Genomic DNA, 25,723 nt, shown 5'->3' on the forward strand with positions numbered 1-25,723 from the left:
CTGCTGGAAACATAATGAGACAAATCAGATCGAGAGTCATGGCCTTGCGGCATCACTTTTCCTTGCGAATTCACGTACGAAAGATTGTCCGCTCAGTAATAAAAGACGGTGCTCTGTATACCCCGCCCGCACCGAAGACACTCGGCGAGTCCGACTGAGCATTGCGGGAGAGAGAGTCTGCTATCAGCACCGCAGAACCGTCCCTCAGCACCGGATAGCACCCTGCACTACTGTAAAGAGCAAAAATCGCCTGAATCCGTCGAGATTGCACGTGTCCGGAATGAGTCTCAGCCAAGAGGTCGGTGGCGCCATCCGGCCGAGTCTCGGCGAACCACGGAGCGTCGTCGCAGCCGCCGTTGGCCGAAGCAGCGGCGGCAGCGGAAAGCACGTGGAGAGAAAAAGCTGTCCGAAGCCGTTCGCAGTTGCGCCTGTTGCCTGACACGCGGAAAAACGTGCAACCGAGCTCGATAGGGCCGCCCCAGTGGCTTGCTAACGTGGCGCGCGCACTCTCTTCGTCGGAGCCTGTTGTTCGCGGGCCTCGGTCGCTTGGCGGTCTTCTAACTCCGCGTGTCTAGCGGGGAGGCGTAGCTCGTGGCTATAGCCTCCTGTGCTGCTACGGTCCCGACATCGCGTTTGATTTTCGTGTGTCACTACGGTGTTGTGTGTGTGCGTGCGCGCGAACCTTTATAACGGCGCGGACTCGATCGCTTAGTAGGAGACTTTGAGAAGTAGCTATCAAGTAGCGTCCCCAGAAGTCGTCGACGAGCCTGTGTGAGAACGAAGCAGACGAACTCTTCGAAGGTTCGCGTGGTGTCGTCTGCTCCATACTCTGCGAAGTCCATCACGGTTGTGCGTTATCGTGCTGGTGATTCGGGTATATATTTCTTCGTCGTGCTTTTTTTTTTCTTCGCTGGAACTTCAAAGCCTTCGGTTCTTCAAACGAAGCCTCGTCCGCGGCGGCCGTTCAAAGGAAACCAGTGCGGAGGTAAGTGCGTTTTAAACTTTTTGTTTTTATTTTTGTTAAATATACCCCCGTTTTCTTTTGCAGTTGCTTGTGTGGTAGGTGTGTGTTTGTATGGCCTGCAGAAAAAGACAGGCGAAAGTGGTCTGAGGGTGTTTGAAAAGCGAACGAGAAAGAAATAAACAAGATGCGAAAGTTACTGCTGCGAGGCGAGCGATATGTTTGTAGGCTATTCGCTATAAACGCTCAAAGAAGGCTTCGGCGCGTCTGCGCGCTCCCCGCTCTCTCCGTGAAAACCCGCGCGCCGTCAGCGCTTCTACTTTCGCTTTCCGCGGTTCGCTCTCGTGCTCGCTTCGCGGTTTGTGGGTGAGACAGAAATCGCTGCCGGTCGGATTTGCAAGCTCATTCGTCCGCTGTAAACAGTTTCCATCGCTTTTTAGTGTTCGCTACCGTCATGATCAGTTCAAGCTGCGAGCACCATTACTAGCAAAATATGAGTTTTGACGGCCTTTCTCTTTGGGGCAAGCTCAGTTTCACTTGGATTTTGGACCGTGGCTTCATTTCTGAATAATATAGGGAAAAACCTACTTCTGCCCGAAAAAGCGCCTTCAAGAAAGCGTACTGAAATAATTGTAGTAATTAAGAACTAGAAATGAAATACCTGACTTGGTAAATTTAGTTTTTGAGGTGAACCCAGAATTTAGACATTGTTTCTAAAGCGAATGATAAAAAACTGAGCGTTTCACCTCCGCTCAAAGCTTAATCTTAACTGCCAATTATTTTGTTCCGGGGAAAGCAGCTTGAAACATCGCGATTTATAGAACTTTTTCCCCAGTAATCTCATTTGTACCCTGTTTTCTTTTTTATATATATAAATAAGTCTGATTTTTACCTCCTGAATTTCCAGGAACAATGAAGGCTGTAAACGAAAAGCACTAAATGTGGCGTGTATTTTTGGTGTTATAAGTGTAATGCTGCTCATCCCTTCCACATGAACTTAGCTTCGCCTGAGCAACATCAGAAAATTTTGCTTCATAAAAAGAAACGCTTTCCGGTTGTTTTTATAGTTTGTTGCTAACAGCTTATAGCCTGTTTGCGGATTTCAGTAAGGTTATCCAGGTACAGACTGCCACGATTCTGAAAGTAATGCTTGTATGAATACTGCTACTGAAATTGAGAAGAAACACAGAACAGAAGCTGCCATCTTATCGTTTCTCTATTCTCCGGGGTGAAAGATAAGCTAGAACAGTGTTGTAAAACCGCCTTATCAGTTAATGCGCAATTGCTTCTGGCTTTCGGTCGCTTCGTAGCGAAGTCAGAGCAAACGGAACTAAGTTATGCCCGAAATGAAGCCAAAGCTGCAATTATATTGGGGTCTGACATTCTTGTTTACTGTCGTTTTCTCGCTGCCAATTCCTTTACTTAATTTAATTATAGCAACTAAACCATCGGACGAAAGATATAAAATTTTACCATTGCGCAATCAAATCTAGTGTACTTAGCACACGTAAAGTGAAGCATGTATACTGATACACAGAATGGGGTTCCATACTCCGTCGACTGTACAGGGATCCCAAACGAGTAACACGCATAAAATACAATGAAAACAGATAGTTGTGCTCGGAATATTAGGAACAGCTAATTCGAAACGAATAAATGGAAGAATGCACAAAAGAAAAAAGCGTAGTGAAAGCCGTTACACGTGAAAATTGAAAATTTTAAATAATCGCTTGAATTTGAAAAAAAATGGCGGCACATGGTTTCAAAAACAATGGAAAAGAATTCAGAAAATTATGGAAGTAAAAAAAAACGTAATTTGTCCGTGATCAGTATAAACCTTTCATAGTAGAAAACTGTTATTTGAAGCAAACAAACTGGTATTAAGTAATATACATCGCACAAATATACAAAAAAGTGCAAGATTTGTTAAGAAAAGCATGATTCCTGCATGCTTAAGATGTGTGAAAAAAAGATAATTTCTTTGCATCCAAGGAAATAATTCCCCACAGATTCGCTGGCTATAACACCTGTTAGCGCAATAGTGCAACTGCGAAAATTCCGGGCGATACTGCCGTTAGGGTTAATCTTTGCAGTGAGTGATTTTCCAAAAGTTTCCTCCATCTGTGATTGCTGAAACTATGGCCTTGCTTTCATAAATAGGTTTAAAAAAAGTTGTGTCTACAGAAATGGGAGGAACTTAAACTCTTCAATGAGCATAAATGAAAACTATTTAGATCTTTTAAAGTCTGTAACGCACGTGATACGTCGTGCATTATTGGGTTATCAGGCTGCTTTAGCATCTCTTGCAGGAAGATGCACGCTATTGTTAGCGTCAAGTATTCGAGAATTAAAAGATCATAATGATATGTAAATACCGATTCCCCTCTATTCCAGCGCATTACGCTCGCAGGCTTAGAGAAGCTTCCAAACGTAACGGCAGGCCGCCATTGGTATATCTTTTATATGAACAGTCTTTCCTGTGACCCGTTTGTCATTGAGTCTAGCTGCTAGATTGATTCGCCGAAGAAAGAAGAAGAAAAAAGAAAACGTAGAAGCATTCGGGAGTGAGTTGCGAGAAATGTTTTTAATGGGAGCGACAGCTGTTCCTGTCGTGGACGACGTATCTATCTGTCTATCTTTTTCTCCGGCCGTGTGTTCAGCGCTGTCAGTGACAGTCCCTGAAATAGACGTTGGGAGAAACAAAAGGAGCGGCTGCAGTGGTCTCTCTCTTGGCAATATACGCGAAGCTCGAAAAGGGCCTTTGCCCTTCACCTACAGGTACGAGCAGGATTAAACGGAACACTTAACTCTCAACAACTAAGTTTACCCAGTTGAAAAAGCAACGACAGAACCGTGTCAAAATACGACAAAATGTTTATTCGTTTTGTCGTAACAACACGTTTTTATGCTGTTTCCTGGTGTTTTACTGTAGTAGTCTAGTTTTTCTAGCATCTTTCTGCACTTTGTACTTCTGTAGAACTTCTCGGTAGTAAAGTAACTAAACAAAATAAAAGTTTCTGTTGCTACTTCAAGCTAATAGGCAAGAACATTAATAATAATAATAATTGGTTCTTGTGGGAAAGGCAAAGGCGCAGTATCTGTCTCATATATCGTTGGACACCTGAACCGCGCCGTTAGGGAAGGGATAAGGGAGGGAGTGAAAGAGGAAAGGAAGAAAGAGGTGCCGTAGTGGAGGGCTCCGGAATAATTTCGACCACCTGGGGATCTTTAACGTGCACTGACATCGCACAGCACACGGGCGCCTTAGCGTTTTTCCTCCATAAAAAACGCAGCCGCCGCGGTCGGGTTCGAACCCGGGAGCTCCGGATCAGTAGTCGAGCGCCCTAACCACTGAGCCACCGCGGCGGGGCAAGAACATTACACCAAATCTGTTCTGAACACAGATTTTCTGTTGTGCTTCTCGACTGGGTATTTCTAGAATTTCTGCGTCGAACCTGCGAGCGTACTAAAGATTAGCGGAAAACTACGCGGCAAAGTAAGAAGACTGGGCTTTTCGTTCATGCCTACTAAATATGGAAAAGAAATGCGTTTGTTAACTTAAAGGAACGGAAGTGAACATTATAGTCGGACTAAAATGATGTTTGCAGTGCAGCTGTGCCGACATTCGAGGCCGCCGAGCAGAATTCCTTATCGAGAAAAAAATAGCACCCGCCGCGGTGGCGCAGTGGTTAGGGCGCTCGACTACTGATCCGGAGTTCCCGGGTCCGAACCCGACCGCGGCGGCTGCATTTTTATGGAGGAAAAACGCTAAGGCGCCCGTGTGCTGTGCGATGTCAGTGCACGTTAAATATCTCCAGGTGGTCGAAATTATTCCGGAGCCCTCCACTACGGCACCTCTTCTTCCCTTCTTTCACTCCCTCCTTTATCCCTTCCTTGACGGCGCGGTTCAGGTGTCCAACGATATATGAGACAGATACTGCGCCATTGCCTTTCCCCCCCAAAACCAATTATTATTAAAAAATAGCCCGTTGTTAAGGTAGCTTTCCTTGTATTCCAAGCAAGACGTTAATCACGAGACAATATTGTAAGCTCGAGAATTTTGATTCCTATGATTTTTTTTTCGATACAGTCAAACATTAAAAAGCTGATTTTGTTCACCGTTGTGATTGGCCAGTGGAGTGACACAGGACGTTGCGGACCGTGGCCCACTGTTACCAACTGCCGCTTTTTTTAAAAAAAAGTTGTATCCTACTATAATTGTTGGAGTCTAGGTCGGCATCGGAACGGCTCCGTGATGGAAGGTGTGGACAAGATAGCGAAAGGAGGAAGACAGAAAGAGCCGCCGTAGATGAGGCCTCCGTAATAATTTCGACCACCTGGGTTTCTTCAACATCCAGAAGCGTTGCATTCTGGGAGAGTTGGTACTTCATATTTAGGAAGCAGTTGCGCATATACAGTAGACAGGACATAAAAAGTGTGTTTCCATTGTCATGTCGTGTCTTGTGCGTGCGCAATTGTTTCCATAAGTAAAAAGCTTCAACGTCCACTGACATCGCAAAGGGGAAAGGAAAGGCGCAGTAACTTCCTCACCCAAGTTAGACGTCAGCACAGAGCAGTGAGGGAAAGGATGGCGGGGAGAGGGTAGAGGTGAAAGAATAAAAATTTTCGTAACTATGTCTGTTTAATATGCCGGGAAATGCTGTTGTGCAGTAGAGTGAAGAATTTATATGTTTATTGGGAGTGCAAAGACATATCAGACTGTTACAGTATTCATAGTACGTGACACGCCGTACATCGCAGGGCTATTTAATAACTGTTGAGGATGAACTGGACGCGTGCTGGTTTGGGGGGAGAGTACAAGGTTCTTTTCTTTCTTTTTATCGCGGAGGAATCACGGAGGAATCACGGAGGTCGTAGAACCATTCCGCACGGGAGGTCGATGTGGTTTCACTAACGCTCGATCGAATGCTTTGACAGTTCACTGATGTTGCCTTTCGTCCAGACTTGAATCGGCTTGTTTCCTTTCTGTTTAAAAAATTGAAAATTGGTTTTTGAGGAAAGAAAGGGCGCACTAACAGTCTCACTTATCTCGGTGGACGCCCCAAGGGAGGGAGTGAAAGAAGAAAGGAAGAAAGAGGTGCCGTAGTGGAGGGCTCCGGAATAATTGACGTTGGCCGGTTTCACGATGTTCAGCGTCCGCACAGGTGCACATGGGCGCGGGTTAAGCACAGGTGCTTAGCAGCTGTAGACTGACCTTCGTGCCTTCTCCAGCAGCTCACACGATCGTACCCCACGACAACACCCGCTGTTATATCCCTATACCTCTGCCATCGGTACTTACTAGACTTCACGCCGACCCGCGCGCATAATCTCATGCAGTGGCTCGTTATACCGCGCCAAATACGGGTATCCCGAAGCCAGTTTCAATGAGGGCTTAAATCCCCAGCACTTTTGATCCTCGCTAGGTATATTATTTTTTTGGCTAAGGCATCGGCGTTCCACTAAAGGAAAAGCAACTGGGCTTTGAATCTGCATATTTCGGTCCACTTTTTTCTTTCTCTCTCTCTCTATCCCCGCAAATTGGGCCGATAAAAACGCCGCCCTGACTTTCCTCGCGTATTTCGCGAGAAGAAACTGTTTCGAGTTCGAAGCCTTACCTACTTCCCGCTCCGGTTACGACGACAGAAGAAAGAAAAAGAAGGAATACGAAAAAACGGAAACAAGTAAAAACAAGGTATTAAAAGTGGGGCGGAAGCCGCGCGGACTAGCAAACTCTTTCCTCTCCCTCTCTCCTCGAAAAAGAAGAGGCAAGCGCGTCGGCAAACCATCGCGGCATCCAGAAAGAGCGGCCGTCCCGCAGACAACGCACTGCCTCTCGAGAGACGTTCGACTTGGCCGCGCATGTGCCGGCGTCTCTCCGACGTCTTTCCGGCGTCTCGCCGACGTTTCGCTGCCATTAGACGCGTTCCGGAACGAAGCGCAGCGCCGGCAGCCACTATAAGCGCCATATACTTTACCGACCGGTAGCGCCTGGCGTGTTCGGAGGGAAGAGAGGGCGTACGTAGGTTGCGCAAGTCAAATAGCGCAAGTTCGCGCTCCGTCTCACTCACTACAGGGGCGCTTAAAGTTGGCGTCGAGTTTGAAACTCTTAACTCTCTCGGCGGTAAGACGAATACGGAACATCCTCTGTCTGCGTCGCTTCCCCCTCCTTCCCTCTTCCCCTTCTCGCGGTGGCTTGGTTGCCTAATGCTGCATATAGCTAATGGAGGGTTTTAGCATACCGTTACCGCGTACCGCCACCGCAAACCGCCAGCAGCGTATGTGCACACGTGGACTCTGGGACCGCTCTGCGCATGCGTTGTTGAACTTCAGGTTCATTGGGACACATGCATCGCTGCCGCTGTCATCGTGTATTAATTCCAAACTCCGCTTAATTCGAACAAATTTTCGGCTTTCTTCGAGTTGGAAATATCGAGAATCGAAGTACAATCCTGCACGGACTGAGTCCGCTGTAGCGCCTAAAGCGGATAATCCTTGAGGATTATTTTATAGAGCTCACTGGTGTCTGGAACTCTCGTGGTTTTTAAAAGTCAGATGATCAGTAATGCGAACTCGCTTAATTCGACCTTCCGGTTTGTCCGAGTGCCAGTTCGGATAAACCGGATGCTTCATTTAAGTGAATTCGAAATAGTGGGATTTTCCTGTTAAAAGAACAGGATCGATGACCTCGCTATTCGGCAGGGCAGGGCTCTGTACCGTTCGTTGCACGCACAACGATAGCAGACGTAAAATTCCTGTGTGAGTCTCATAACAACGATCTGAATTTGGACACGCAGTCGAACCTGCAGCTTCATGGACGAGGGTCGGCTCGTGCCAATCATCCTCATGTCAATCAACCTTGAACAACGACAGCTGATGCGTTCGAATTTTTATGCCACTGAAACGACTGCTAACTGAAACACACTGAATCCTCGTGTGTTAACGGTATGCAAGCCAACTGAACTTTTTCTGCGCAGGTTGGTAGCTGGAATTGCTTTTTCACGATATCTGTGCAACGTTTATAAGAGCACTGTGAGAGCTGCCGCCCCCCCCCCCCCCTTCACGCACATACCCACATGTATAGATACGTGCCTTTTTGTTCGTTTGCTTCATGTCTGCTTTGTCCACCCTTATTTCAACCTTTTCGTTTCTTTATTCCGAGAACTGTTTTGCTCTGAAACATTTTTTTCTGCAGATACATTCTTTGGAGTCATCAGGGACACATGAAATTATAAAAATTTAAAATTGTGGGGCTGAACGTTCTAAAACTATGCATGCGTTATGAGGGACACCGTAATGAAGGGCTCCAGATTAATTTGGAGCAGCTGGGATTCTTTAACGGGCGCTGACATCGCACCTCACACGGGCGCCTTTTGAGTTTCTCCCCCAACTGAACGCGGCCGCCGCTGCCAGGTATAACAGTAGAAGGCAAATTCAAGAAGTCGACCAGCGCCTCACTGCATCAACTTAACTGAAATCGGCCCTCTCCTTCAGGAACCGATATGAATTAGTATTATTATTATTAATATTATTACTATTGTTATTATTATTGACCAGTGCAAGGCAGCCGATCACACGTATGTCCAGTTCACCTGCTTGCATGTGTTGTCCACATTGTTATCTTTTAAATAGCCGCAGTTGTTTCAAGGAAACACGCATGCAATCATCGCAGGTAGGAGAGGACGCAATTAGAACTGCTGAATACAGGCATGTTTTAGTAGCAGGAGATCAAAAAATGGCGCATTTATCTTGAGCTGGAAAGAGGGGGACCGCTCTTGGAAAGTGATAAGATAACAAACCGCGCCCTTACTTCTCAAGCTGTAAACGTTTTTCCCGTCTCTAAGTTCACGTTTGCACTGCCTCTTCCGCGTTTCACTCGAGGCTGATGGTGCAGGCTTTCTCAAACATACGGGCCACAAGTATCGCTGCTTGGAATGAGTACTGAGACTCCCGTATTACTCCTGTTGTCCGTATAGTCTTGAGGGGCGAGGAGAATTGCTCTCTAAACCACAAGAGTTGTACACATTCACAACAATGTGTATATACTCGTACACGTTTGCAGATCAGGGTCCTTTACTCCTTTCAGATGTGTTGAAAACGACGAAGAGAGATCATTACAAGGGGATCCCTTTGATGAATGCTGATGTGGGCGAAACACACTGGCTCGCTTTGAATCTGCCGCATAGTGCGAGGAGGTTGTTTATTAAAGTAATTAATTAAACGCACACAATGATCGCGATAGCTGCTGCGGGGGATGCGGACTCTGGGATCACCATCAACTCTTACAAAACTTTCTTTACGCAGTATATGTCCATAGGCTTCTGTCTATAAAGCCTACAGACTTTGTATAGACATAGTATAGACTAGTCTATAGGCGATACAAATTCTGTAGACAATCTATAGATGTATGGCCATATTACTTTCCTTGACTTTTTTAATGGAAACTCCATAGACTATGAATATATAAAAATGAAATATCTGTAGGAAAGCAATAGAGTCTATAAGAAGTCTACAGACAATTTATAAACCATTATTATGAGGGGACAAAGGAAGTGGTCGTTATGGCGAGTTTTTTTTTTTGGTTTAGACTGCCGTTCAATGCACTTCTCTGACACCTGACCGAATGAAAATTAAGCAGCGATTGTGTTCGCTTAAATTTAGCAATATCGTTGGATTTGTATGGTGCTCGTTAAAACGGAAGCTACGCCTGTTTTTTTTTTTTCAGCATAATGCTCCCAGAAGGAATATGAGAAACACAGTCCCGCAGAAAAGTTTTTCACTTTGAGTCTCGCAAAGTAGTTTTTTTTTACAGTCATGATTGATGACGTGGATGAACTGAAATTAATTGAAACTGACAGGCAAGAAATTCATTTTCTTGAGCAGCTTCGCCGAATGAATCAAGTTTCGTAGAGAGCAATGCCGTGTCTCAGTGTCGTCGCAGTATAAGGTGCCGCGCTTGTTATTTCTGTATTTATTTATTTCAATAGCTTCAGAGCCCCTGGCGGCCTATATATATTAATATACTGATCAGAACTACAAATAAAAAATAAAACACACACACACACACACGCGCGCGCGAACACACACACACACACACACACACACACACACACACACACACACACACACACACACACACACACACACACACACACACACACACACACACACACACACACACACACACATATATATATATATATATATATATATATATATATATATATATATATATATATATGTATATATACACACACACACATATATATATGTGTATATATATATATATATATATATATATATATATATATATATATATATATATATATTTATAGCGAAGTATACGCTCCGCTTCGTTAAAGGGGACATTTATATAAGATCGATGTGGGACAGATCTAAAGCGGGTGGTGGATGTCCGCTCCTATGCACCACGGCGAAGACAACTGGGGTAAATGAGTCTTCGAAGTGAGGCCACCTGCGAGAGATTTCCAGAGTTATGAGGCACCACGGCTAGTTAGGCTGGAGTTAAGGTTACCCCTGAGTAATAAGTTTCCCTAAAAAATATTGCTTACTTAATCAAGTGACTTCAGTTACATTACACTGTGATGCAAAATGAATGTACAATATTTACTTTCCTATAAACTGTCATGAGGATGTACTCCATACAGTTACATTACAGGCTGCTATATTAAATTAATAATAATAATAATAATAATAATAATAATAATAATAATAATAATAATAATAATAATAATAATAATAATTGGTTTTTGGCGAAAGGAAATGGCGCAGTATCTGTCTCACATATCGAGGGAACCTGAACCCCGCCGTAAGGGAAGGGATGAAGGAGGGAGTGAAAGAAGAAAGGAAGAAAGAGGTGCCGTAGTGGAGGGCTCCGGAATAATTTCGACCACCTGGGGATCTTTAAAGTGCACTGACATCGCGCAGCACACGGGCGCATTAGCGTTTTGCAGCCGCCGTGGTCGGGTTCGAGCCCGGCAACTCCGGATCAGTAGCCGAGCGCCCTAACCACTGAGCCATCGAGGCGGGTTATTAAATGGCGTCTCATTTCATTTCTGAGATGAAAAAAAAAGGGAGGGGGGGGGGGGGGGGTGAGGCAGGTCTCGGCGTTGTTTCAGGGAAGCGAAACGATTATTGCTATATACCCAGAATATAAATTCTTTTAGTAGCTACCACTTTATCAATCTGGGAGCATCGCTGCCTCTCCGAGAGGCGTCGGTGAAGTTCCACATATATACGAAAGCCTGGTACAAAAGTAATCGGATGAGTGTTCGAGAGAATAGGACAGGTGCAGGAGCATTGTCACCCCTGTGGTGGACACCTGAGACAAGCTATGAGAGAAGGGTTCGAGAGGACGAAAGGGGGGGGGTGTTGTAAAAGGACAGAGAGAGAGTGAGAATGACTCACCCTAGTAGACGGCTCCGGTGGTATTTTTGAGCATCTGAAATTCTTGCAGTGACATCGCATGGCACACGGGAAGTTTTGCGTTTCGCTTTTACTGAAAGGCCGCATATGCAGCCGCGATTCGATCCCACGACTTTGTGCTCAGCAGCCGGGTGCCATAGCCGTTAAGCCGCCCTGTAGCGGGTCCGAACATGGAGCGTAAACCTAAACATTTATGTCGCAGTCTACTATATCTGGAAGTTAACCCTCTTAATGGTTAATACTTGCGTTCTTCCGATCACAAAGCCTAGCCTAATTCGGCAGTGTCCAGGAGGAGCAGACGGGCTCTTTTTACGGGCGCAGACTACGGTTGTGAGAATAAAGGTTAGGCTAACCTCGGGTGTTAGTTAACGCGAAAGGTCATTAAACTAGTGCGTTAGGCATTAGGGTAAGGCAGTTTGCATGCCATAAAATGGAGTGCAGCCCTGGCTACAGTGCCAGGCGAAGTGCGATCCTGTACTTTCCTGGTGCGATAAATTTGTTCGCTAATGGAGGTAAATAGTGAAAGAAATTGCCTGTTTTAGCGTAACAAAGGCGGGGTGGCAGAGTGTTCGGCTTTACCAAGCGAATCGCGCAGGTGCCCCGAAATTAGTTTCAGCGTGTACAGCGCACTGCCGGAGGGGAACATTGGAAGCCATTGTGTATGGCCGGGCATACACATGCGTTGCGACAGCTGCTGTTGAATACTGTGCGAGCTGTGGGCTCTGAGTCCCAAGTTAGTAGAAGGTAAAAATCTTTGTCGTGTGGGCTGTAAGCGCTTATTATTTCTCTATTTATGTGGAGTTAATTCAAGGTACCGGTTGCAACGAGAACTGGAACGATCCTACCATGCTTGTGAGAAATCCTCCATGTTATAGCAAAGAAAAACTGCGATGTAGGCTGCGTTGTTCAGTCTGTCTGGACAGTTTCTGAATAAGACAGGTATTGCAGCATTTTTGTGTCTTTCACTGGCTGCTGTAAGGAGCTAAGTGGGAAGTGGACAGTGTTGACGAACGGTCAATCAATCAATCAATCAATCAATCAATCAATCAATCAATCAATATCTTTCTCTTATATAATTCTCCGATGAAAGCAGCACTATAACAGCGTAGTCTAGGAGAATAACAACATGACGTTTCTTTAAATACTAATACACCTTTACAATAAGGCAACAAAGAAAAGAACATGAAAAGGGAGAAAATTTGCACCAGAATACAGAAATATTTTAAGAAATGCGTTCCCCAGTGACCTATGCCTGTTAGGAAAGCGGAATCATGGGAGACGACCTAGTTCTATAGAAGCTAACGCTGTCTTATCACCAGAGATCCATCGCGGGGCTGCCTGATTCATCCAAGACAATGGCGACACTGACGCCAGACGTGCGACTCATTTGCCGATAGAGGTGCTGCAGATGCGACGTCAGCCGTTTCCTGACCTCTTCTTTGTCGCGTCCTCTTGCCGCCTTGTTACAACGCAGGCTTCTTTAGATGGCGGTGTTAACGACTTTCTCCCCGAGGGGTAAATGGCGTCTCATTTGACGCAGTTTGCCGCCACGCGCGCTGACCAATAGTAGCAGTTTGCTGATGACGTAACGAGCGCTACGTGACGTAACGAGCGCGGACTCGGGCGAAAGCGCAGCACCGCGGGTCGCCGCTAGGCGAGGAAGCGGGACTTTAGAAACTGTATTGTAAATTATCGGCTGGCTTTTGAGGTGTTATACGCGGCATGATCGCTCGTTGGCCTGTACTTTACATAATGCGAGCATTTTATACCAACCTCAAACACCCTTTTCAGGGACCCTTTAAGTCCTCAACCCTATCGAGCTTAAGGCGTTAGATACGCTTTAGAGCCCCGCTTACAAGGCTTAAAAGCGAACCTCTGGGCTGTATATTTTTGACAGAGACAGCAGCTGGGCGGGAAAGGGGGGGAAGCGGACACCGGGTCACTATATTAATATACAATCACAGAAATTGATTTATTAATTACAATAGCAGGTATCAGAGTAGCCCGGTCTCCGCTTGCGCCTTCAATGCTGTTCTCATGGCCTCTACGGTGTTTTCTTGTTCAGCGCGGCACGCATGAGTGGGCGCTGGCTAGTTCGGTTGCTAGCTCTGTTTAGAACAGGATTCCAACCGACATCTATGCACCAAAGCTGTTGCACACCGAGAGGCCTTTGAACTTGTATCTACAGGCTTGTTTCTTTTTCGTCTGACTGTTTGGCGGCTTTACCTAGCATTGGGAAAAGTTTCTATACAGACGATTGCTTTTCTGGCTTGACTAATATATATAAATTGAAGCTGAAGGCATTGCCACTGATCCGTTCGGTTCGTTCACCCAACGTTTATTGGTGGAGTTAGCAACGGGGTAGTTCGAACAGACTCCGCTCGTAGGACAGCAGATGCGAAAGACCAGAAGCTGGAGATAATACACGGCTGCAAGGATCTCAGAAGGGCTTTCTGTCACAACACCGCACTTTTGCTTGCCATTTCTCTGCTTGTAAATATATGCCTGGCTGCGTGCTGTTCCGGGTGTTGGGTTTATCAGCGGAGCGTTTCATTCAAGCAACCACGTCGTCTGCCAGGGGTAGGGCGGTTTCTTTTTTCTTATCTTCGTATATGTTTTACTTTTTTATCTATCTACGTGCTCTTCAGTGCCCTGACCTTTGTAGACATCCCGAGACATCCAGACGGACCCTGACCGCTTATAACTGGGCGTGTCGTATTTCACAAGCAGGCCTGCCGCGCTTTCTTGTTTTTTTTTGCGTTTTTATGCATGTTCGTCTTTCCTTGTTCTATTCAAAGCAAGCAGGCCTTGCGTTTCGTATGATACAGTTGCAAGTTCCTGCTTGTTGCCTGTCCTGTGTCGTTTTCGCCTCTCTGGCTTGCCCTCCCGGTAACTCACTACTCACTCACTCACTCCTCTCTCACTCATTCACTCACTCACTCTCTCACTCCTCTCTCACTCACTCACTCCTCTCTCACTCACTCACTCCTCTCTCATTCACTCACTCACTCGCTCATTCACTCACTCCTCTCTCACTCACTCACTCCTCTCTCACTCACTCACTCCTCTCTCACTCACTCACTCACTCCTCTCTCATTCACTCACTCACTCGCTCATTCACTCACTCACTCCTCTCTCACTCACTCACTCACTCCTCTCTCACTCATTCACTCACTCACTCTCTCACTCCTCTCTCACTCACTCACTCCTCTCTCACTCACTCACTCCTCTCTCACTCACTCACTCACTCCTCTCTCATTCACTCGCTCATTCACTCACTCACTCCTCTCTCACTCACTCACTCACTCCTCTCTCACTCATTCACTCACTCACTCTCTCACTCCTCTCTCACTCACTCACTCCTCTCTCACTCACTCACTCCTCTCTCACTCACTCACTCCTCTCTCACTCACTCACTCACTCCTCTCTCATTCACTCACTCACTCGCTCATTCACTCACTCACTCGCTCATTCACTCACTCACTCTCTCACTCACTCCTCTCTCACTCACTCACTCACTCCTCTCTCTCTCACTCATTCATTCACTCACTCACTCTCACTCTCTCACTCCTCTCTCACTCACTGAATCACTAGCTCTCTCACTCACTACCTTAGTAACTCACTCACTCACTTCCTCACTCACTCTCACTTATTCACTCACTCGCTCACTGAGGCTAGGTTACATTGCTATCCACTTCCCAATGGGATCAAGGAGTGTTTTTCAATCATGACGTCACGAATTTAAATTCAGTGGCCAGAAAAAAAGTTCTTGTCCTAAATCGAATTTTCTCGGCAGCAAATGCGTTGCCGAACGTAGGTTGCCAAAATATGTGTATTGAAATTTTACCGAGAACTAAAGTTGGATGAAACTATCTTTAGTATTGCTTTAATACTGCTTTGTCGTTACGCATCCGCACCGGACACGTGCTTGAAGCTTTCACGCTGGCAGACCGCCCAGTCCCATAGTTTCAGTTCGGAAGACGAGGTCATTGTTGAGAAAAACGCGACGCCTGTGAATTACGCGGGTGAGAATTTCAAGTGGCAATAATTTGCAGCATTGATCCTCACTCGAAAGCTTCGACCTTTGTACGATTCCTGTATTTTGTATCATGACACGACACTTCAATATCAACAGAGCGAGGCGTGTGGCACGCTTTTTGTCCATTATTTTGCGGCTCGATTTTGAAGACCTCTCCTTGCTTCGGACGCTAGGAGTTGAGGCAGAGGAGGCGAGGGCACGGGTGCTGAACATGCAGGCTAATGGCGGCGGTAGAAGCACCTTTGCTGCCTCCATAAGCGCACCCAGGCATGGCAAACAAGGTGATTTTCTCGGCTGAAAGAACAGTTACGCGGGCCAAGGTGAGCAGTTGGCGTAAGCGTGCAGGATGCAGTCGTGGAGGCTTGTGTTATTGGAGAAAATACGCCCAGATACACGAGGCTTTGGCTCTCTGTTCGAAGTTTCTTCCGACGTCCCACGAGATAAACTTGAACAGTGATGGCACCCTGTCACCCCTTTTCTCAGACAAAGAAAAAAACACCAGAAATAGCGCGAGTAAGCACTTTTGGTGACAAGGTGTCTGTGGGCGTTTAAACTGAAACCACTTTACTGAGCTCTCGCCTTCTGCTTCACTCAACACGGCACCACCGTCGAGGTAAATCTCCTTGGACCGAAATGACTGTTTTAACTGCCGCCGCGTGAGAGAAATGCGTTAAGCTCGGTTCGCGCTCCAATGCCCGCGAAGCGTGTGTTCTCCCATAGCACGCTTCGGTGAGCGCGCACTTACTTTCGAGAGAGGTGAAGAGATAGAGAGATAGAAAAAAAGAGGTGGAGTCTTTCTTTTTTCTTCGCGCTCTCGAAACTGTGAGCCCTACTTTGCGAGTCCATGTAAGCGCCATATCCTCATCGCAACCCTTCGTACATTTTAATACGCACATCTGTTTTTAAAGTTTTTGCTAAAAAGACTTGGGGGACACTTAAAGCACCTTAAGAGCGGAATGCGGTAGCATTGAGATCACCATTGTTGCTACTTTGGTGTTTCTGTGTTATGTTTTATGCGTATTGGGGTTGCTCCTCAGACACTCGTCAGTGCTCTGTCGATCCACTTCGATCACACAGCTGAATCAGCACGTGGCCAGTGGTCACGTGACCTCTCAATCAGGTGGGCCGGTTTCCACTTGTTACCGTCAGCACATTGGGATGGTGTCGAAAGTCACGGGGCCTCTATCGATCAATCATCGATTTAATCCCCACATGCGATGGTTGGCGGATTTTAACGACATCAGGAAGTCACGGGACCTCTCAATCCAGTGGGCCGGTTGCCACCTGCCGCGATGGACAGAATGTGATGACGTCACAAGGTAAAGACGTTTTGGCGGACTAATTAGTTATGAATCATCATGAAGTGAACAGGGTAATCTTGCACACACGCATTAGGACTAAGAATTAGACGAACTCAGCGCTGTGTTTATCTCATTCTTAGTTACATTGTGCATGTCCCAGATTGCGCTTTTCAGTTCATAAGATGTCATGAGGTCACGTTACCTCTCTGGACCAGTCAGGAGATTTCGTCCCGAACATCGGCGGGGTTTTGTTGGGATGGCAACACAGATGTCATCCCAATAATAAACATCAGTTCAATGACCTGACTGCCGTGGAAAGTCAGAAACCTATCAGTTGGCTCCCACGAACTCATCTTTTCAAGAATTGTGTAGCAACATTTGCCCTCTGAACAGCCTTCCAAATTGATTGTTTGTCAAAATCCGCTTCCTTCTTCCAGTGGCGTAACAACTCTTCAGCTTGTCCCGATTCACCATGAGGTGATTTTTAGTTTTGATGATGTAATTTGTCGCGCGTGTGTATAACTAAATATGTCTAATAATACATTGTTGCGTGTTTCGGAAGGCTTAGACACCCGCAGCACTAGGCATGGAGATAGGTGAAAGAACGAACTATTGGTTTTATGGCTGGAGAAATTTTTGAAAGCGCTCATGGAAACACGCAGGCTTGAGAAATGTTGGCAAATGCATTTCGGTGGACGCTGTCAGGTTGAACGTTCTCTTGGCTCTGAAGAGAGTATAAATGCTCCTCGCCAAAAAAAAATAGAGAAAGAAAGAAAGAAAGAAAGAAAGGAAGAAAGAAAGAAAGAAAGAAAGAAAGAAAGAAAGAAAGACCGTGCCACTACAAACTCAGCTCGTTTTCACTTAGAAGTGCGGGAGATTGAGAGATAACGAGAGCTGGAGGGGGCTAGAGAAGGGATATGCGAAAGGACTGGACAACGCTGCTCTTCGTCATTCACGCGAAGAAATCTCCGTTATGTTTATTCTTTTTCGACTTTCGTATCTACAGTCCGGGCCGAAAGTTTTAACTGCGGATGGAGCACGCACATTCCTTCATACCTGCAAGCATTCCAGGCCACTGGCTCCTGTTAGTGCGCCGAAATGATTTTTTTTCCCCTATTATTTCGCGCGCCCGCATGCCCTCGTCCCGGCAACTTTTACCCCAGACTGTACAGAAAGAAGAAAGCGCCAGTCGCGAAAGGAGACCCGCGCGCTCGGAGAACTTGTCAAACTCTCTCTCGCCCTGTTATACATTTTTCTTCGCTTCGCGGACATGCTCTGTTTCCCACGCTTGCCCGCGCTGGCGCGCGCACTATTTTGGTGCGCCGTGGCCGAGGAGGGGCGACGCACTACTTCGTGCTTTGCTTCAGCGACGCGGCGGCCCAAGTATCACTCGCTACCTCGCGCCTTCGCAACCACCTTGCCTCCGCCGTTCTAGTTCGCGAGTGGGTTTGTGTTTATTTTTTTTTTTTTGCCGCCAAGCTTTCTTTTCTTTCTATCTTTCCTCTTATCGTAAGGTCCAGTTGAGTGTTTCGGTGTAGCGTTTATTTTGGTCGTTTTAGGCGCTGACCTCCGTTTTGCTTCGCACAGACGTTAACGAGGGGGGGGGGGGGGGGGAAGTGTGGGGACCGGCTGGAAATTGCGCACGCACGCACGCACGCACACACACACACACACACACACACACACACACACACACACACACACACACACACACACACACACACACACACACACACACACACACACACACACACACACACACACACACACACACACACACACACACACACACACACACACACACACACACACACACACACACACACACACACACACACACACACACACACACACACACACACACACACATTCTTTGTCTTTCTCTCAGTCACTCTCGTTGTGTTCCATTCTCCTTTTGTTTTCGTCATTTCTTATTTCATTGTCTCCTTTCCTGGATTCTGCCGCGTCCGGTGCTCGGCGCTGCGTTAGCGTCTTGCGCCCGAAAATCGGGCGCGTTGACGGCGTTGCGCGCGTTTCGAAGTATGCCCGCATGTACTGGAGTCAACCTACCTCGTTGTCACACTTTTATGAGGGTCCATTAACGCTCCTTTGTTTTTTTGCCTTTTTTTTTCAGGCGCGAACGCCAAGCTTTTATTTACGCGGGGGTCTTGCGTGCGAGCCGAACATGCACGAGCTCGCTGGGTGGGTTGCTTCATGCATGAAGAAAGAAAACAAAATAAATAAAACAACAACTGGCAGTCGTGCGCATATCTCCGTAATTGCCTTCGCTTCGGTCGTCACAAACGATGCCCTATTTTTTCTTAAATTGCACACGTTTACGTAACTCACCCGCTGCTGAAGGCTAATTGGCTCACATTGCAGTGAAAAAGAGATTCACAGACTTGCCGCTTTTTTTCGGGGCAAAGAGTGTTTATGCAATAGCTGTAGCCTCGTTGACTCTTGTGTCTTTTCTTTGTACTCCGTTGTAGTGGATTCCGTCATGCGTGGTAGTTTATTCGCACTTTGATTGTAGTGTGCCGTGGTTGTAGTGTTGCGTAAGAGAAAATGTCAGCAACATTTCTTCAGCTGGTCTGCGATAATGTTGTCGTTTTGTTGGCTTACCCGTGCAGGCAGGTCAAGGACAAAGCGAAGGAGCATACACATTACATGGACGATTGGGTTCACTGTTGACTCTATATAATTGTCTGCTTATCTTGGGTGTAAATATAAACATGGCATGAGTCTACCTGCGATTCGTACACCAGTCCGAGCAACAGGCCCTTCATGACCAACGCCACACGTTTTGCCCTACAGGTGGGTCACGTTATGGTATAGACAAGCTTCAGGTTAGTAAACAAAAGCGGTGCTGCGGTCGGCAGCGGCACGGGGTGTAGGCCAAAAACACAACATGCCTGCACTGCGCCAAGCGACGCTGCCTTCGAAACCAACTCGCGTGTGCAAATATTTCAAAGCGCTCGCGTAGCTTGTGGTTAGAAACAGTTTTGTTGATACGTGAAGAGTATACGTGTACAGTTGAGCCTCATCCCTTACAAAAATAATCTATAGACAGTCTATAGACTTCTTATAGACTATTGCCTTTTTGTAGATATTTATTTTCGTCTATTCCTAGTCGATAGACTGTCTATAGACTAAATAGTGTATTGCCATTAATCTACAGATCGTGTATAGACAGTCCATAAGATTTGTATTGCCTATAGACTGTTTTCTAGGATTTGTCTATAGACAGGCTATAGAATTTATATATAGAGGATTATGGACAGTCTATAGACTGTCTAAAGAAATTGTTGTAAGGGATTATAACAGAGCTGAAGGGTCCTGGCGACTACTTCGATATAGCCATAGCTTCGTTATAGCCCGTGGTGACCGAGCTACCAAGGGGAATCGCGATTCCTTCTTTAAATCCATTATTTCGTTATAAAACGTTTCTTTTATAACGAGGTTTGACTCATATAGTTCTGCCCTTTTTCAAGCTGTTGGCCAGGTGGAATTACCAGGCGGAGCGCTGCATCGTCTGCATCAAGTAGGGAAAAGTAGTTAAGTACGCTGATCACTCGACAAAGTTCCAAAGAACACAAAGACCGAATTTGTCCAATTCAACGTAAATTATGACTTATGTGTCCGGTAAACATCATTTTTGACAGAAGTCGAGTTACCCGCCGCGGTGGCTCAGTGGTTAGGGCGCTCGACTACTGATCCGGAGTTCCCGGGTCCGAACCCGACCGCGGCGGCTGCATTTTTATGGAGGAAAAACGCTAAGGCGGCCGTGTGCTGTGCGATGTCAGTGCACGTTAAAGATCCCCAGGTGGTCGAAATTTTTCCGGAGCCCTCCACTACGGCACCTATTTCTTCCTTTCTTCTTTCACTCCCTCCTCTATCCCTTCCCATACGGCGCGGTTCAGGTGTCCAACGATATATGAGACAGATACTGCGCCATTTCCTTTCCCCCAAAACCTATTATTATTATTATTATTATTATTATTATTATTATTATTATTATTATTATTATTATTATTATTATTATTATTATTATTATTATTATTATTATTATTAAGTCGAGTTCACGCTCGACCGGTAATATCCACAAGAATGCTCTCTTCTGGCGCGAATGCACTTATACGGTCACAAACACTGACCAAGAATCTTGTCACCGTATGTACGTTCACAGTACGATCTTCCGCAACCCGAATTACTACCCCGAGTTAATTACCCGAGCTTACCCGAGTAAGTCTGGTAAGTTCGGAGGAGTGTCGCGCCGGCTGCGCGAGATGTTGCTCGGGAATAGCAACATGGTCTCACAATCTCTACTGGTGGCTGTGATAGAAACAGCCACCTGCCAGTGCAGTCTTACATCGCTTAACTGCTGCGCCACTGCGCTGCTAGTGCTGTGAGGAGTCACCGCCGTCTGTGAATGTTAAGCAGAGAATGACCAATTCTGCATAAATGGTCATTGATCCGGTAAAGATTTCGCGTGGCACCTTTAAGGCACAGCTCAAGTGTCCCCTGCAATGAAGTACGAATGCCTGCTTTCGCATGTCTCCTCGATTTAACTACGTTAAACCTACGTTAAACCCCTATCAGTTTTCGCTATCTTGGCTTTGGGTGACCTGCACAAGTGCATGCATAGACGTTTTCCTTGACTTTCAGTTGAAAATTACGTTCTCTCTGCTAAGCTAAATATTTCAAGTCATTCCGCTTCTTACTGGAAAATTTTCATTCAAGTGCGCGTCTCTGTCTGCTTGGGCGGAGTGGCTTTTGGTGTTGCATTTGTTGTGTTCGCCAGGTTCTCATCGACCTGCAATGAAAACAATTCAGATAATCTGGGAAATCACACTGCGTGACTTTGCCGAGATCCTATAGCGACGTTTAATCGTTTTCTAGGACTGTTCTTTAAAAGAAACACCCGTTGAAGGTCTCGAGGCTTAAAACTGTGCTCGAAGAAACTTCATGTCGCAGTATCATCGGATACAATTCAAGGAAGAAGCTGCTTTTCCCCAGCAAAGGGCCCACTTCCAGCCAATGGCTTCGGACGATTCTCATGAACCTGCTAAGGTTACAATGCAGGGAGTGGCAGATAAAAGGGGCTAGTCCCCTCCCTCCATGGTCAGGGATGGTCGCCTCCCTGTATTGTCACGCTGCTCCTTGCATTGTCACGCTAGCAGGTTCATGATAATCGTCAGACGCCGTTGGGTGGAAGGGGAGGCAAGGGGGGGGGGGGTTGTCGTGGAAAGGCCGCTTCGATCTTGAGTTGTATCCCCAGGTCGGTGCTGCTTCAGCAATGCGGAGCTCCGCGGCTCATTTTGAACGCTGAAGGCGACTGGAAGGAGCTGTTTTATCTTTCTTTTTTTTGTATTGAGAAATGCTTGGCACATAGTCCGGGTGATTATGATCTGAAAACGGTCCCCTGCGTTCCACTCAGGACCCCACGTACACGGACTATCGCGCCTAAACTTCTCATGCTCGGAGATTGCCAGAACGAGGACGAGGCTGGAGGCGTTGATTCTTGCACTGTTCGCCGTGCGAATGAGCGGAAACTGTGTGGATTAAGAGCCGCAAACGGGCTGATCAGATTTCCGTGTAGAAATGCAGTGCTAGCCGAAAAGCCGATCCGTCGCCGAAGGGCTCCACTTGTCCCGCTCCATGGCAGCTACTGATCGCTTTCACCCCTATCTTACCGCGAGAAATTTGTGGAAACTTTTGCCGCTTCCTTTCTTGTGCCTTTTGGTGCAACCAACTGCGATGCAACTTGTCGGCATATCGCGAAAAATGTTAAAAAACGCGCCAACGTGGCACACCGTAGGCGGACCGTCTGGCCTTTTGCCTACACAACGAAAGTCACTGCTGTCTGCGAAGTTTGCAAAACCGTTTTTGTATTTTTGCTCTCTGTAACGAAGGGCTGATCAGTGAACGGAAGTATACGATTCGCCGCATAGCACCAGTATCAGTGCTCTTGCATGCCACCTAACTACACTTCGAGGACTTTCCTGAGCTTTAAGGGCTCCCCTCGTGGGATCTTCCTAGTTTTCTTGGATTTTTCGGCTTGAATGTTTCAAGGAGCGCGCTTGTCCAATATCCGGTCACCGGGGGAATTAACTTTGTCAGCCGCCAAGGTTCCTTTTGCTGTTCATTGGTTCAGACCACTGTCCCTGTCACTCCTACGCTGCGGCGCCTTCTGCCTTTGTATGTTTTGTTCGGCCCGCTATCCGTGTGTTTGCAGACGAGTGTCTCTTCTGGGTAATTGCCATTGGCTCCCAATCCGCGGTGCCCTGCGCAATCACTTCCGGGAGCTAAACCTTTCACTACTACACTTAACCAAGTAGATAAGCGCAAAAATAAAGAAAGCAGTAATTTGTAATCGCTGGAGAAAGCAGCATCGTCTTCGTCGTCACTTCCGCAAACATGGCGTCGCCGCGGGCACTAATCATGCGACCCAATCGATTCCTGGTATAGCAGACGATCCTTGTACGTTGCGTTGAGCCGTCTGCGGCCTTCGGCCGGATGGTCGTCTGCTAGTGAATCTTATTGGCGCCAAGGAAACAAACTTCGCCGAGGCTGTACGAAGCTTGCATATCCTCTCCGACACGGTCGATTCCAGACGGAGACATTCTCTTGGGAGAAGTGAGGGGGACGCTCAGTTGTGGTGATCCCCATTTTGTTACTGACTCCATTGTATGCGAGGCGGCGTAGCTATCGCGGACACATCTTCGACGCTTGCCCGGCTAAATGCCGGCGGCGATGCCCGAAGAATCGAGCAAGCGTTCCGGTCGCCGAGAGACCATTCAAGGTTGTCGCTGGTTCGGTTTCGTGGAAGAGCATTCGGCGCTATAATTTAGAGCAGACAATAAACCGCGAAGCGTCGTCTTGCCTTCTGGAGAAAGCTTCGTACCTTGTAGAGATTCGTTAGCAGCGATAATGGTCGTTATAGTTTATGATCTCACCATTTATAGGCTTCGCTATACGGCCTGTATTCAGATTCACCAAGGTTCCTCCCTGGACGGTCAGCTACCGGAAGGCTTCAGGTTTGAGAAAGTGGGCGAAGGTTGTTACACTGTCGTTAACTGTCTGTCGCGTGGCACTTCGCCACTAGCCTTTTTTAAGACTCGCGCATGTCACGCAGACGTAAAACTTCGGTCTGATTATCAGTAGCCAATGAGAACTACAGAACAGGACAGCGCATCGAGCTATGGAGATACAGCAGAGTGGAAGATTAGAAACAGTCGCGGCTTATTGCTATCCTAGCTACAATCAAAAGAGGAAATGGGCATGTACAGGGCATGTGGTAAGGAGAAGATATGAGCGACGGTTTTTAAAGGTAACGAAGTGGATTCAAAAATAGGGTAATCATTCCAGAGGGCGGCAGAGGATCGCTTGATTACCGCGGCGGGTACGACGGATACAAAAATTAACACAAGACGAGCAATGATTCGCAACTATTTTTTCTTTTAAAAAAATACGGACTGCAGCAACATGGTAAATTGCAGGGGGAAAACAGTTAACTAGGTCACAGATCAGATATTTTTTTCCCAACGTTTAAAGTCACAGTTAAAAGCTGCTCTTACCTTCGCTCCTGTGGTGCTATAGATTAGAGTTGTGCATCTGAACCCGTAAAACAGCGTGGTGTAGATTTGCATGTCTGCTAATGGATATTACCAGTTTTTTTTAAGCGTTAGCAACACTTCCTTGAACATGGGGCCTTTCATAATGCTCATAGTGTCAAAAGATGTTGGTTCTCCTTATGACATCACTGTTTGAAAACAACAGAATAAATTCTGTCGACAACACATTGTTTGTAGTATTTTTTGCCATCAACTTGTAGTAACAACGAAACGTTTCGTATTAAGCAAAATGGTGGTTTGAGCTAGTTGGTACATATTCACAATTTCACCAGCGCTGCGACTAGGAACAAGAACAGAGAAGGAAGACAAGGACAAGCGCTACTAACAACTGAAAGTTTATTTGAAAAAAACACAGATTATATGCACACAACTGACAACCCAAAGCGCCTGCGCTTCCCCCACCAGGCACGCAAAAGAGAGTTAAAAATCTAGATACAAAATTTCACACTCATGTAAGTTTACAGATGGAGTGCTAACGCACGTGTCGATGTTCTTGTGAATGTGATAGGCTTCACACAACTCCCTAGTTAACTGATCTGGATGTCTGAATTTAATCTTAGCCCTGTTAAGCAGAGGAAAGCATGCTTTTTTGTTAGACACACCGGGTTTGTTTAGAAGACAAATCTGTCCCTTCATTACAGAGATTGTCTTCTAAACAAACCCGGTGTGTCTAACAAAAAAGCATGCTTTCCTCTGCTTAACAGGGCTAAGATTAAATTCAGACATCCAGATCAGTTAACTAGGGAGTTGTGTGAAGCCTATCACATTCACAAGAACATCGACACGTGCGTTAGCACTCCATCTGTAAACTTACATGAGTGTGAAATTTTGTATCTAGATTTTTAACTCTCTTTTGCGTGCCTGGTGGGGGAAGCGCAGGCGCTTTGGGTTGTCAGTTGTGTGCATATAATCTGTGTTTTTTTCAAATAAACTTTCAGTTGTTAGTAGCGCTTGTCCTTGTCTTCCTTCTCTGTTCTTGTTCCTAGTCGCAGCGCTGGTGAAATTGTGTTTCGTATTAACAACAGACGTTTCTGCAATATTGTGCTGTTCCTTGTCCTAGAGACACAACCGCAGAAAAATACTGCAACACTAAACAAAAACCTGTCGTTATGGCAAAAAGACTAAACATCTGGTCATATTTGGGAGAGATTCTGTCGACCTTTAAACTGGCATTGTCGTTCGTGTTTCTTCCAATAACATTGTCATTTGTGTTTCGTCCCGTCGGTATCTTCTGTAATTTCCTTTTTTAATGCAGAAACGCATTCCGGGGCTTGAGCGTCGCATTCGCAACGCTCTTTTGCTTTCGCACCTTGTTGCGGCAAAGCGTTTGCGACTGCACTCT

The 25,723-nt window shown here is 46.3% G+C and overlaps 1 protein-coding gene across 1 annotated transcript in view; it reads left to right on the plus strand.

The window, feature by feature from the left end:
* The first annotated feature begins 418 nt into the window (after positions 1-418).
* LOC144100917 (uncharacterized) overlaps positions 419-25,723 on the plus strand; it is a 348,220-nt gene continuing 322,915 nt past the window's right edge. The window contains exon 1 of the mRNA XM_077633828.1: positions 419-985. The gene's annotated coding sequence lies outside the window, so the exon portion shown is untranslated. The remainder of the gene's footprint in view (positions 986-25,723) is intronic.

Source organism: Amblyomma americanum, chromosome 8 (assembly GCF_052857255.1).
Source record: "Amblyomma americanum isolate KBUSLIRL-KWMA chromosome 8, ASM5285725v1, whole genome shotgun sequence".
Lineage (NCBI taxonomy): Eukaryota > Metazoa > Arthropoda > Arachnida > Ixodida > Ixodidae > Amblyomma > Amblyomma americanum.